At 39.5% G+C, this 12,956-nt stretch overlaps 1 protein-coding gene across 9 annotated transcripts in view; it reads right to left on the minus strand.

Annotated features, from left to right (window-relative positions):
- unc-13 overlaps positions 1–12,956 on the minus strand; it is a 375,340-nt gene that overhangs the window by 217,618 nt on the left and 144,766 nt on the right. For 5 of the 9 annotated variants that reach the window (XR_013061854.1, XR_013061853.1, XM_076627831.1 and 2 more), the window contains exons 1-2: positions 8,735–9,336; positions 3,017–3,993 (exon numbers count right to left, since the gene is read on the minus strand). The exons of 1 other annotated variant lie outside the window; for it this stretch is intronic. The gene's annotated coding sequence lies outside the window, so the exon portion shown is untranslated. Of the gene's footprint in view, positions 1–3,016; positions 5,477–8,734; positions 9,338–12,956 lie in introns of those variants that run through there. 3 more of the 9 variants (XM_076627830.1, XM_033350897.2, XM_076627829.1) reach the window with 3 other exon arrangements.

Consider the following 12,956-nt stretch of genomic DNA (forward strand, 5'->3'; position numbering starts at 1 on the left):
ACAATGGATAAAGGATATTTTACGAACTACGTTTGCTTCCTTTAAAGCCACAATTTCTCGAACAAACTATCTTCTCTCGCGATTTATTCAACATTATTCTATTTTAGTTTGAAACTAGAACCACCAAATCATTCAAAATCTTTCATTCTAGTTTCACATTTCTTGCCTTTGTAATTACTAAAAATATGTTGAGATTTTTGACAAAATCAATATGATTCGATAGAAAAATAATTACATATTTGTTTATTTCTATCGCGTTTCTTTATTTATAATCTAAGACAAAATTCGTGTGGGCTGAGATTTTAATTACAATCAAACACTTCCTACGTTTTCAACGCCCAACAACATTAATATCCATTTTACCACTACATTTTACTAATCCAATTTATCGCTTGACAGTGTCTCAAGACGGTAACAGTATCCTCTCAATTTGAAATTACAATGGAAAGCGGGCATCGTGAATTTAAAAATAATACGATAGAACAAGCGATATCGAGATCGACATTTTCACGAGCCGTTATCCGAGTCCAGGTTGCAACTACGAGACAGTGAACCCTGCTGTCTTTCATAAATTTTAATCAAAGAGCGACACGATAGCGTGCCTCGAAGAGTTATTTCTGCGTGAAACGAGCAGGGGTCCAGACCAAGTAGATGATCATGCATGTTTTATTACACCGCGTTTTCCTTGTTGGCTTTCAACTGGGAAACGTCCGGGAATCCTTACAGGACGAAACCTTCCTTTTTTCCGTGGAACGCGACCGGAAAGTTAATTGAAGGCAGCGACACGGAACGTGTCGGAGAAACCATAAAGAGAAGAATGGGACGGGAATGGCGGAATTATTCCGACCACGTGTCACCGATTCCATACGCTGCCTCTGTCTGCCGACAGGCCCCTAATTGAAAGAAAAAAGTTTTCCTAGTTTGCACGAGATGTGAACAATCGAATTACAAAGTATTCTTATTCGTCGATGAGCGACATTAAAAACTTAATCGACTTTCATACGTTTGATCGTATTGATCTTATTTGAGCTTCTAAATGCAATCAATAAATTTCGATTTCTATTAGTTTTGTCCGAAAAGTGTCTTTCTTTTACAACGACGCATCTTTATACAAACATGAAACCTAATCTATCGAACGTTGTAATCTTTATCTTGATAGAACACAATGGATTATACGTAATTCGACAGAATAATATAAAAGGGAAAATGTGCTTCCATTATTTCCCTATAAGACGAAAGAAACTTTTCGGACGACCTAATATTTTATGATTGCTTTAGTGAAATTATAGTTCTGTGTTTGTATATGTAAAATAAGTACTTTTATCTGCCAGAAAGCGTGTGTACTTACGCGTGAAAGTTCACAGAAGTTTGTATCTTATAAGCTGGCTCACATATTGTTATACATAAGCGATTAATTAACTCGTTCCAGAGGACATCGCTCATCAGCGACTGGATTTTGTTAATTTCGCTCGATAATTTTAATCGTACAATCACTTGCACCTGTATCAGAACTGTGTATTATAAAGATTATTAGCGGATAAGTGTCCTAATAAATTGTACGTAAACTTTCATGGAATATAGAACATATAGTTTATCGTAAATTTAAACAATAGTCGCTAATCCAGAAATAAATTAAACGCTCCAATTTCATTGATTTTTGACGTTATAATTCGATGATACAAATTTCCTATCTTTAAATGTATATTCATTAAACATATATATTTGTTCAAAAGCGATATAGTGAAACAATTGACAGAGAATAATTGGGAAAATGTATGCGTCCTAAAACTTAACCGAATGATCTTCATTAAGCTCTGAAAACGAAACAATTGTATACTTTGTTTAAAATCACTGGAAAATCAACGAGAACTTAAGCCTACAAAGAAATTATTACGGTCAGAGAACGAGTCGCTTCGAACTGACTAACTCTGTCCCAACAAGAGTTTCTCGTAACTCTGATACTTACAAGGATATTTAGACGCTAATGACCATCGAACCCATAACAAGACAAACTTTCAAGCCTATTCCATCGAATAAAAGTTTATCGTATGAAACTTTCGATTTTCAAGAATCTATTTCCTTGGTGTTCCCTGAAAACGCAGTGGATCACAATCCTACGTGTTTTTCATTAATACACACTTTATTCTATTTGTAATAAAATTTTTATGTTTCACGTAGATTGTGGATTTTAAATTGTAGGCATCTTTTAATAAAATTGTTAATATATCAATAGTATAATATATCATTTTGCTTATTGTATAAATTATCACGTTAAATTTCATATTACGATATAATTCATTAGTAACATTTTCCAATTTTAAAACAAATATGATAACAGTCGTCCTTAAACTTTCCAGCGGGAGTTTGTAACCTTAGCACTCAGAAATACCAAAGTACTCAGAATACCGGGCCATAAGAAAATACGACATTCTAAGGACAAACACGTGAAAATTAATCTGAACATTGTACAACCGAATAATACTAATCTCACGTAACAATTATCCAACCACCCACGAAATCGTTTAATCAAACGTTATCACCAGTGGATTCCATTTCTCAGGGGATGAAACGAAGATATTACACAGTCGTATCGAAATCATTGCAGCGTCGTTGTAAACGTCACTTTAATTCTCAAACGAATGGCGATATACTAAATATAGAGAATATCACCGCGTTGTAATCATTTACAATACACGATGCTCGTGAATATTTTCCTGTTGAATCTGTCTCTTCCGATGTCCTTGCTTCACGAATACTGTCTGCCTCCCTATGTACGAAGGATACGCAGCCATGGCGAATGAAAAACAAATAGAAAACAAAAATGACGATGCTTTTAGAGGCAACAAGTGTTATCTATTCATTCTACATATCCGTAGGAAATACAGCGCAGCCTCGTTGAATCTTCAAGAACGAGGATATCCAAAATTGGATAGAAACCACGAGTCATACAGCACCATGGAAACTGTTCGAGATCGTAAAGACCGTGTTTGAAGGACCTATTCTACTGTTGCCTTACCTTCGTAATGATACGGAAACCGAACGTAGCTTCCGTTTTGAACGGGTGAAGTCTTAACTGCAGATTAAACCAGGTACAACCATTGGGAAGGGTCCGGTCGAGGACCCGTGACGCGCACTAAATCTAAATACATTTGTAGGCCGTTTTACCCTTCTCTCTGTTTCTTCTCTCCACTCCTTCTTGCCTCTTACTCTTTCTCTACTTCTTTTTTCATTTATTCCTCTTCTTTCTTCAATTTTCTCTTTTTTTCTTTCTTCTTCTTCTTCTTCTTCTTCGCTTTCGTTGTCGACTCTTTCAGTTTCTCTTAAATTATTCTTAAGCTGGAGGTAGAATTCGAAGAACGGCTACAGAGGGAACGGCGCGTAAAGGTAGTTAGTAATTGAACTAGGCGAAATCGTAAACTCCGGAAGTGATCTGAATAATATACAATATTAATTGACAACATTCGTTTTGGTCGTTCTTCTCTCCCTTAATTCGAAAGTGTTCTCGTTCATGCGTTTCTCGCTGATACTTACGCGCGTGTTCCCGCGCGCACCATTAGGCTTAACATAGATATTCTTATCGGACAACGTGTAAACCTCGAACGAGTAGATAAAACAATAGATTCGAATAATAACTCTTTTTTTTTCTCCAGAGACATATACGTTTAATATATTAGTAGATTTTTCTTTTTAATAATTAATTATCATATATTCATATATTTCCATATACACATATATAAGTGGTATCTTTAATCTCGCGTTAGCTATCGTGATTCCATCGACGAGCCACTCTTCGTTCTCTAAAACCTTCTCTATTCTTCTCTCCCTTCTTTTAATCGATATGTCAGACTGTTCCCATTCGTACGTTTAAATTATTCATCCCTGTTCCTTCCCTCGGTACCGAGTTTCTCCCCGAGCTCTTAACTCGTTCAGTCTCCAACGTGTGCTGCACCTTCCGCCGATATAAGACACTTTTCCTCGTTGATCACGCCGCCTCTGCAAACGGAATTTTACGCGGTGATGCGTACGGTGATCACGCAGTGTCGCGTCACGTCGCGCCGCGGGGAACGTGCAAAATACGAGGAACGCGTGCGCTGCGACCAAACCACCTACGATCTCCTTTCTCCATTGCGAATCACCGTGCTTTTTGCCACTGATACACGCTGCCCGTCGCTCGTCAGAATTTAAACGCGGCCACGGAGCTGCTAGCGCGAGATAACGCCGAGGGTGGCAGCAAGAAATTCGGCGAGCCCCTGACTTCACGGCGCTCAAACGTCCGTTGAGCATTAAAAGCGTCGCCCAGCTTTATCGAGATCTACGCGCCCTTCTTTTAAAGCAAAATTCGACCAACATCGTGGTTATTCTCTCGAGGCAAAATTATCCTTCTTTTCGGTATCTTTCTTAACGTTCGCGGCCGTAGAAATGGGAATAACAGCGTGAAAGGGCGCGGAGCGTGAGCTTCGGTGACGACTCTGATTCTTCTATACGATATATCGGAAAACGATAAGAGAAGAATCGTTGGGAAGAAAACGGGGCTCAGTTATAACTTGAAAAGTGAAAGTATCGATCGATATTCTGTTTTAGATTTATGTTTGTTAGAAATTTTTAAAGCTTGTCAAGGATAGTTGGTCAATTGGTTATTCAGCTTTAGGGCAATTTATAACAAATACCTAAACTTCGTGTAGCTAGTGAAAGCACAAGTAAGGGTTGCTGATGTTCGACGATGGCTAATGACTCGAAGTTATATTGCTGTTAGGTACCGAGAGTTTTGATTGTTTAGAACGAGAAAATTTTGGTATAATAAACATCGCGTTGCCTTAAAAGGAGAGCAAGGTGTTGCCTACAAGAATTAATCGCTCGATCCTTCTTGTTTGGAAAATATTTTTATTAACAATTTTACGGATCGATAATAGCAAAATTTGACGATAACTTCCAAGGTATTTCTTCCCTTGACCTCCACCCTAAAGAAGTTTCATTTATCCTTTAAACAGTAAGGGATACTGTACAATTTCAAGATATCGAATTATTTTACGCATTGTTTCGAAGTTCTATGCGCTCTATCGATCCATTTCGCAACAGCTTATCGCTTTAAACGAGAACGCGAAACTTGCAACGTTTTCTCGCCAGGGAAGGTTAAGTCCTCGCTTCGAATGCAAAAAATATTTCGTGTCTCGCTTCACCGAGGATACCAAACATGTTCGTCGCAAGATACTGCGTCAGCTGCGGCCAGCGGAAAAGTCTACAGGGCTTTCGAGACTCGCTCCTATATTCGCCTGCTCTCCAACTGCCTGTGATATTCTGCAGATAACGGTCTCTAATACGATGATGGTGGAACTTTAAATGGACTCGCCTATTTTTGAATAAAATTATAGCAAAGTGAATAGAAAAGTTGAGAAAGAGTTAAAATCGCCAGCGATGTTTCTTTATTGGGAATTGTAGTGAAATTGTCATAGACTATCTGCTTTAAAAACTCGCACGAATCGTGAAGGGTATTTCCGAAACAGGAACTAAGGGCTTTGGGAATATATTTTATGCTTCGTAATCCATGTAGATTTTTACGTTCTAGTTATCTAGAGTACATATCTATCTATCTTGTATCTCTTTTTTTTGTATTACTATTTCTGTGTTACCTTCCTTTGTCACATGTTATTAAATTCTCACAGCTCGGACATTATATTCTACTAATCAGAATCAGATAAACGTAGTTCAATAATATGACGTTATCGTAGCAGTAAATCTGATAAAGTCGTACATATTCAACTTGAAAGATCAAACAAAATATCTTATATAGAGTATAGCGATTAAAGAATCGTAAGAATATTGTCAAACTATCTTTACGCCGGTGAAATGTCCTAAACAAATCTTTGAAGCTAAATTGTCGCAAATGAAATTCGAAGAGACTATAAAAAGTGGAACAAAATCAAAAAAGGAAGTGTTTTAAAACCCTTTTTTACTCGATTCTTTTTACGATCCTTACAGGATGTGAAATACGTGTTTCCAAAGCAGAGCGAACCACTTGAGGGACACCTGCTTTCGCGTTACGCGATTTATTTTCGCGTATACAATGTACAAGTCACGGTAGATGGAAGTTCGAAGCAACAACCCTGGAGGATCGTATTCTCAATGAAACCGCGTTGGTGCCTCTATTTCTGGCGTAACGAAACGAGGAACGATTAATCACGGATATCGTAACCAAATGTATACGTTAGCTCGTGTATACGAAATGAACTTGCACTGGAATTTCTGCTTTATTGCTCCGTTTCGAAACAAAACATACGATACGTTACGCTAGGTACGTTACCAGAATTATATTCAGATTTGTTAGTACCATGTTTGCCTTCGGTAAGAATAATTCTCTATGTCGGAATAAAATAGTACAGGAGTATTCGAAGAAAGTTTCTGGTTTATCCTACAGAGATATTATTGTACTGAGATAGAATAAAGGCGATAAATTAATCGAGGATAGTGACGATGAGCTGAATATCTAATCCAGTTATGGAATAATGCTGCACAAGACGTTCGTAATAAGACGATATAAACTACTTAAGAAGAGTTTCTTTTTATGAGTGATAAATTGTGAATAAATTATAATATATTACTTTATCGAAAAGAAGTACTACATTAATTGTAAGTCTTCGAAAAATAGCAATCAAATTAGAAGATGGAAATTATTCTATATTTCACAATGAAACGTTGATAAGAATTGATTCGAGGTAATTTTTCGTGTGAAAGGATATTGTATAATTGAAACGACGCTGGACAGTTGCTAGAAAGAAAGATGATGCTAATTCCATAAGAAAACGAGGAATGTTTCGCTTTGTTGAAACGAAACGCGCGAAACAAAATTTCTAAATATTAACGATCAAAGTAAGAAATAAGATTATACGTTCGCTATTGCAAACGAAAATAATCATACATCTCGTTATTCGGACAGAGTTTCTCTCTGGTGGATATCGTGTAATTGAAACGGAACACGAAATTGGAAAAACGAAATTTCCGAATGTGAAGATCAAGTAACAACAGGCTAATGATATACAGACGGTCGTGATTTACGCGGTACGTTTTCTAACACAACGATTCGATACCGGAAGGCATAAAATTCAGCGTAAAGTTCGGCCTTTGAAATGAAAATTTGCTGAAAATTTATAACGAACCTGCGATCGATCGACTGGCCAGAACAAACGCGAGAGAGAAAAGGGAGGGAAAGAAAAATAGGGAATTTCCAAACGTTCCGACGAGAACACACGCGCGTGCCCTCTCTTCAACTCGTTGAGCTAACGTGCTATTGACCCGCTAAACCAATTTCCGGGGCGCAATTGCGGAAGATTTTTATTACAGGGAACGTAACCATAGAATCCAGTCGATCGTTTCTACCTTCCATTTGTCATGTTAACCTGTAACCGCGTATCAAAGATGAGACGAAAACTTTCAATCGATTAAAAAGTTGCTTCGAGCCTTCTTCCGATAATTTAACACGACCTGTGAAGTATAAGTCTGCGAATTCTAATTAATTAACGAAAGTTTTGAAAGTATCTGTCAAAAGGATGGATTCTAGATTTGTCGTTTTTGCAATTACTGAAAGCATAAAAATGCTTTTAAGAATCATTGACGTTGATTTTTATCGAGATAGAAAGATGACCGTATATGTATACTTATGTATTTTCATCGCGTCCTTTTAATTATGATCATCGATGTTCTAAATATTTAACGTTTTAATAGTTCTATCGTAGGTTTTTAATATTCAGAAACAATCAGAAATTGCGGTTACACGAAATTTACCATATTCTACATTTCCTTGTTTTTTTTTATCGATATTAAACTAAAAAATAATTTCTCTCGGTATAATGAATGTTTCCGATAATAAATATCGCGGTTCACCGTTCACCTCTATAGCGTGGAATTATATGGTATTAATTATATCTCCCTCGGAAAGTCGAATTATATAACTGTAACATATCGCAAGGCTTCGCAAAACTTTGACTAAATGTAAAATCGATCGGGCATTTCAACATATAAATTTCCAAGTTGGAACGCGAGTTTTCCGTATCGAGGAAGTTTCGATCTGGAGAAGAAGAGTTTCGGTCGTCTCGAGCTTTCAACGTTTCCAAGTTTGCCCGAGTTGCTTAGTTTTAACCCCCCTTCCGACAGGAAGAAAGGCTAGCGTGGAGGCAAGTCGAGCATAGCTCGCTTTCGAAGTGGAAGAAACGCGTATTATCGTTTTGTCTGGCAGCAATCACAAAGGTGGCTCGTTTCTCCGGTGCGCGCCGTTTCTCTCACGGCCACGAAATTCCCGTGCTTCAAAGAACGTCGAACCTTCCCCCCTCCCCCGACAAGCATTCCATTGGAATTTTAAGTCGTTAGGAGGATGATACCGAGCATTCCGTGTTCCCCCAACGACAACGAGTTTCTCCGACTTTTTCGTATCTCGCGAAGCGTCACGGGCAGCGTAAGAAACGGTACTCTCGCTTGAATTTTAAATCGTAGAATTTAAAGCGACCGCCCCGGCATCGACCGGTTTTTCTGCGTCGCGTTCCTCGCGGCTTGTTTCCCACTCCCCTCGAACCCGTTCGAATTCGAATTTTTCCACGACGCGACATTCCACGAAATATCTCGATAAAGCGAAGCATCACATTTAAACTAGACATTTATTCAAAGAACATCACTGTGTGCGTCGAACTATTTTCGACTATCTCGTAATCGATGCGTAGTAGAATCGCACAAATTTCCTCGCACTCACAAAGCAGCACGATTCCATGTAAATCGAATTTCACGAGTCTCGAGTACGGAATCACACTCGCGCGCACCAGACGATCTCGCGAGGCAATCGAAAACCGGCCGAGCAAGGGAGCCTGTTCCCCGACTACCGAGCAACGACTTACATCTCTCGTTTCACCTCGCGTTCTACCTCGGCCCGTTTTTCCTACTACACGCGAATAGATGGAAGCACGCGCGCGCGCGTGCACGCAGCCAAGCTAGCAGGCGAGAGGCAGACAGGCACGCGAGCACGCACGCACGCATCAACGTCGACGCACTGGACGATTACTTGGGCCACGCGCACCGACCCTCTCTCGATGGTATAGCACACGACGACTAGTAAGGCAGGAAAACAGAAAAACGCTGTCGGCCGGTGTGTAAGCTGCGAAAGAAGGTCGCCGTTCGTTCACTCGGAAGCCTTGCCGGCGTTCTCGGAGCGCCGTCGCGCGAGTAACCGGCGGGAGGACGCTGCTCGACGCCGGCACTTCCTCGCTACTAGCATCCCCGGCGTCTCTCTCGACGCTACACTCGACGGAAACGCCGCGCCGGCTCGACCTCGCCGAAAGACGCGCGACTACTGTCTGAATGTGGGGCAAGGCTGACCCACGCACACGCACACGCACACGTCGCCGTGTGGGCCGTGGCAAGCACGGCTCTCGTTACTGCCGGCTGGCACAACGTGTACCTTCGCTACTAACCTACCTCCCTCCTCCCGCTTCTCTCCCTCCCGCGCCTCTCAACGAACCTCCATCGCATTTACCCTTCTCCGCAACACCCCTCCATCGCCACGAGGATATATCTGCTCCAGTAGCCCCCTCTGTCCAACCGCGGCAACGACGATCAACCTCTCGAACCACCACCCTTCCGAGTCTACGTACATTGCGCATGCCGCAGTGCCGTACCGAATCAGAACTACCCTGTGCACCCTCATCGAGCGGAATTCCATCGGTCGATTTTTTTCCCCCTTTCGTTTTCTCTTTCTCTCGTATCGAGGGCGCCTCTGCACACAACGCTTATCGGTCGATCCTTCGTCTTTCGTGGTCTCTGTATTTTTACCCCTTTTCTAATTATCCCAGCCATTGTCAGATGTCGTAAGTGTATCATAGGTGAAATTACGCGTTAAGTATTGTTATTCGTGTATTTTCGACGCGTTCGTTTGGATGACATTTTTTCCTCTGGTCAATCGATTCGACTTGCTCTTAACAACGTAAATGTATGCGATACTATTTGGATTTAAAAAAATTGGTAAACGCGTGGACGTTGTTTCGTGTCTGGGTTAGATCGTTACATGGGTGTTTTCAGGTACGAGCAATGGGCGAAGATAGCGTTGCTGCGAGTTCAACGAACTCGCTGGGTTGGGTGGCAGTTTGACAAGAATGAATTTCTTCTTGTCAAGTTTTACGCCTAGGAATCATTGAATCAAACGCAGTACTGGGCAATTTAAATTGCACCATGATTACGGCACGATTGCAACTTCCACGCGTCTTTTATGCTCGATGACTAATTTCTGTTGCAGTATAAATTAATAGAGTTGCTACTCAGTTATTAAAATGTTATGATTACAGACTTTCTCCTGGCGTTATCGATGGACGTATTTTATAATTACTCATTCAAGACGAGATAAGTAATTAAAGGAGGAGGGAGGCAAGGCGTGTATTGTTTTATTCTTATTTCATACGTGTTTTATTGCGAGCAAAGTAAAATCTACTTTGTACTAATTAATAAGAAGCTCTTCTCTTTTGAAATCGAATGTTGACGTTCCTACCTGATCAACCATTCAAAATGTCTCTTTCCTTTGAAAAACATCGATCTAATTTCTGATCGATCGAAATTGATCTAACTTTGACAATAGCACGAGAGCTCAACGTTTGTCTTCATACGTAAAAAAGTATCTTGGGAATCTATGAGTTTTATTAACCTTAATTTCTTCTACCTTAAAGAGCCAAACTTTGTGACATTTGATGCGCGATCGAATTTCTACGAATCGATAATAATACGATAAAAATCTTTCGATGACTCAAACGAAATCAATTTTAAATTTCGTTTAATGCATCTGTACAATTCTTCCGTATGGTATCGTTATTTCTTTCCTCTTTCGCGTATCACATGTACAATTTATTTTCCTATTTCCACTGAAATTGCGAACCAGGCCACAAATTTTTATTCCTTCGTTTCTTCATACACATACACGAAGTGTGCACATACACCTCCCTTTGCATACAACTACAAACTTTACTTTACATTATTCTCAAATGACCAACCTTTGGAATTAATTTAAGCGCTGTAAAAGAATTTATTGCTCCTGTACATTGTACAGTGTACGGTACACGTTTTCTTCTTTCTTCTCTTTCGTTTATCAGATATGCTCGATTACTTAATAACCGTCATCGTAAAATAAATAAAACAAAAAAAAGCCGCGTATCGCATGATATTTCCAAGTGGTCGACACTTTATTAATCCCACTCATAAGTAGTTCGAAGAACTTGTTAGGATATTTTTAGAAGGCACGCTTTCCTCGCGTGTTGCCCAATGGGAACGTGTGAGTGGATTACGACGCTGCGTGCGTTTATGCAGATGCAGCGAAGAATTTTATTAAAACTCTTTAAGACCTCCTTTATACACAGTAGATACACTGCTCGTTCCTCTTGTCGTTTACGCGGATATAGGATCTTTGCATCGAGGTAGGAACTCTCAATGTAAGAACTCGAACATTAAAAACAAATCACTCGAGGACAAAGAAACAGACGAATAAAAGAAAATGGTAATATTTATTGGAAAATGAGAAGACAAGTAAAACGTAATTATCATATCGTATATGAGATACTAGTAGTATAGCAGAGAAACAAACTTGTCATTTCCTAGCAGTAGGTTAGCTATACATTTTTTGTCTTTTGAATTAACTGCTTCGTGTGAGCTACGTATATAGTTTTTTTTTTTTTTTTATTTAGTCAACATAAGATATTTTATGTTATTGAAGTTCCTCTAATGTTCTTTGCAATGATGTTTATTAGTAAGCTTGAATGACAAGTTATCGCTTTGTTATTATATCTTGCTTCCATTATTAATGCATTACCCTAAATCGTTTTAAATAGGAATTTAATGATATAACCATACAATTCTGACATCCCGTTTCTTTTCTGAAAATCTATACAAAGTAATTTATTTTTTTTTTCTTTTCTTAAATGTATTTTCTTACGCATTATTTCATCAATAAATCAGATTTTATGATTATATCATTAAGTAAAGTGAACTTACAGCGTGCACCACTGTATTAATTGATTACTGCTTTTGTAACTGCCTTGATAGTTTATAGATAGAAACCAAATTTCCAATTCGCAATAACGTTTCACGTATCACCTATACATGTAATAAATGTATTAGATCCAAACTAATGGGAGAATTCGCATATTACAAGTTCAAATTACGACTCTATACTGATTATATCAATTATTCTGATTCCACTTGTGTAGACAAGAGCAGAGCATACATAAGAGCAAATAAGCTGTTAACGTTATTCCCAACTACCCTAATTTATTACTTCCTGCGTGTATTTAAAATATCTACGAAGTGCTTCGTAAAAGCCACGCAAACTCTACCTCCAACTCGGGAAAGTTTTATGAAACTTAAAAAAGTAAGAAAAAGAATGCTCCGACCGATCGTATGCAGATGTTTCATTACGCGTAACACCGTTACGTCGCATCGACAGCACGCTCGTTCGCAGAAAGCGTAACGAGGCAAAAGAAACACGCACGACCGCTTAAAAATCTACTTCACCTAATCGAAACGAGTTCGTTGCGTGCAATGGCGCATGCGTGGCCAAACACTTATCCGAAGGCCAGGATCTGGCCGATTCTTGGTATCGTGTCGGTAAACGATAAAAGATCGTGGAAAAGCTCGCGCTTTTGTCCGGCGCGACAAAACGCGCGACCGCGTACACGAACTGTGTCACGTTCAACAGTTTACCCTACATTCAACAGTGTTCCGTGAGCAGCAGGGATGCTTTGAAACGCACCACCCTCGAGGACAATGACTAGCGTTGCGAAAGAATTTCAACAGACACGGAAGAATCGACCAAGAAAGAGTTTTTAGAAAAGCCAACCAGGAAGATCGAGCGAAAGGCATATTCGAAGCAATCGAGAAACACAGACCCAAGATTTCAATGGTACATAGAGTGGTTGAGGAAGCAGATGGCAACGTTTTGGTGG

Source organism: Bombus vancouverensis, chromosome 2, assembly GCF_051014615.1.
Source record: "Bombus vancouverensis nearcticus chromosome 2, iyBomVanc1_principal, whole genome shotgun sequence".
In the NCBI taxonomy this organism is placed as follows: Eukaryota; Metazoa; Arthropoda; class Insecta; order Hymenoptera; family Apidae; genus Bombus; species Bombus vancouverensis.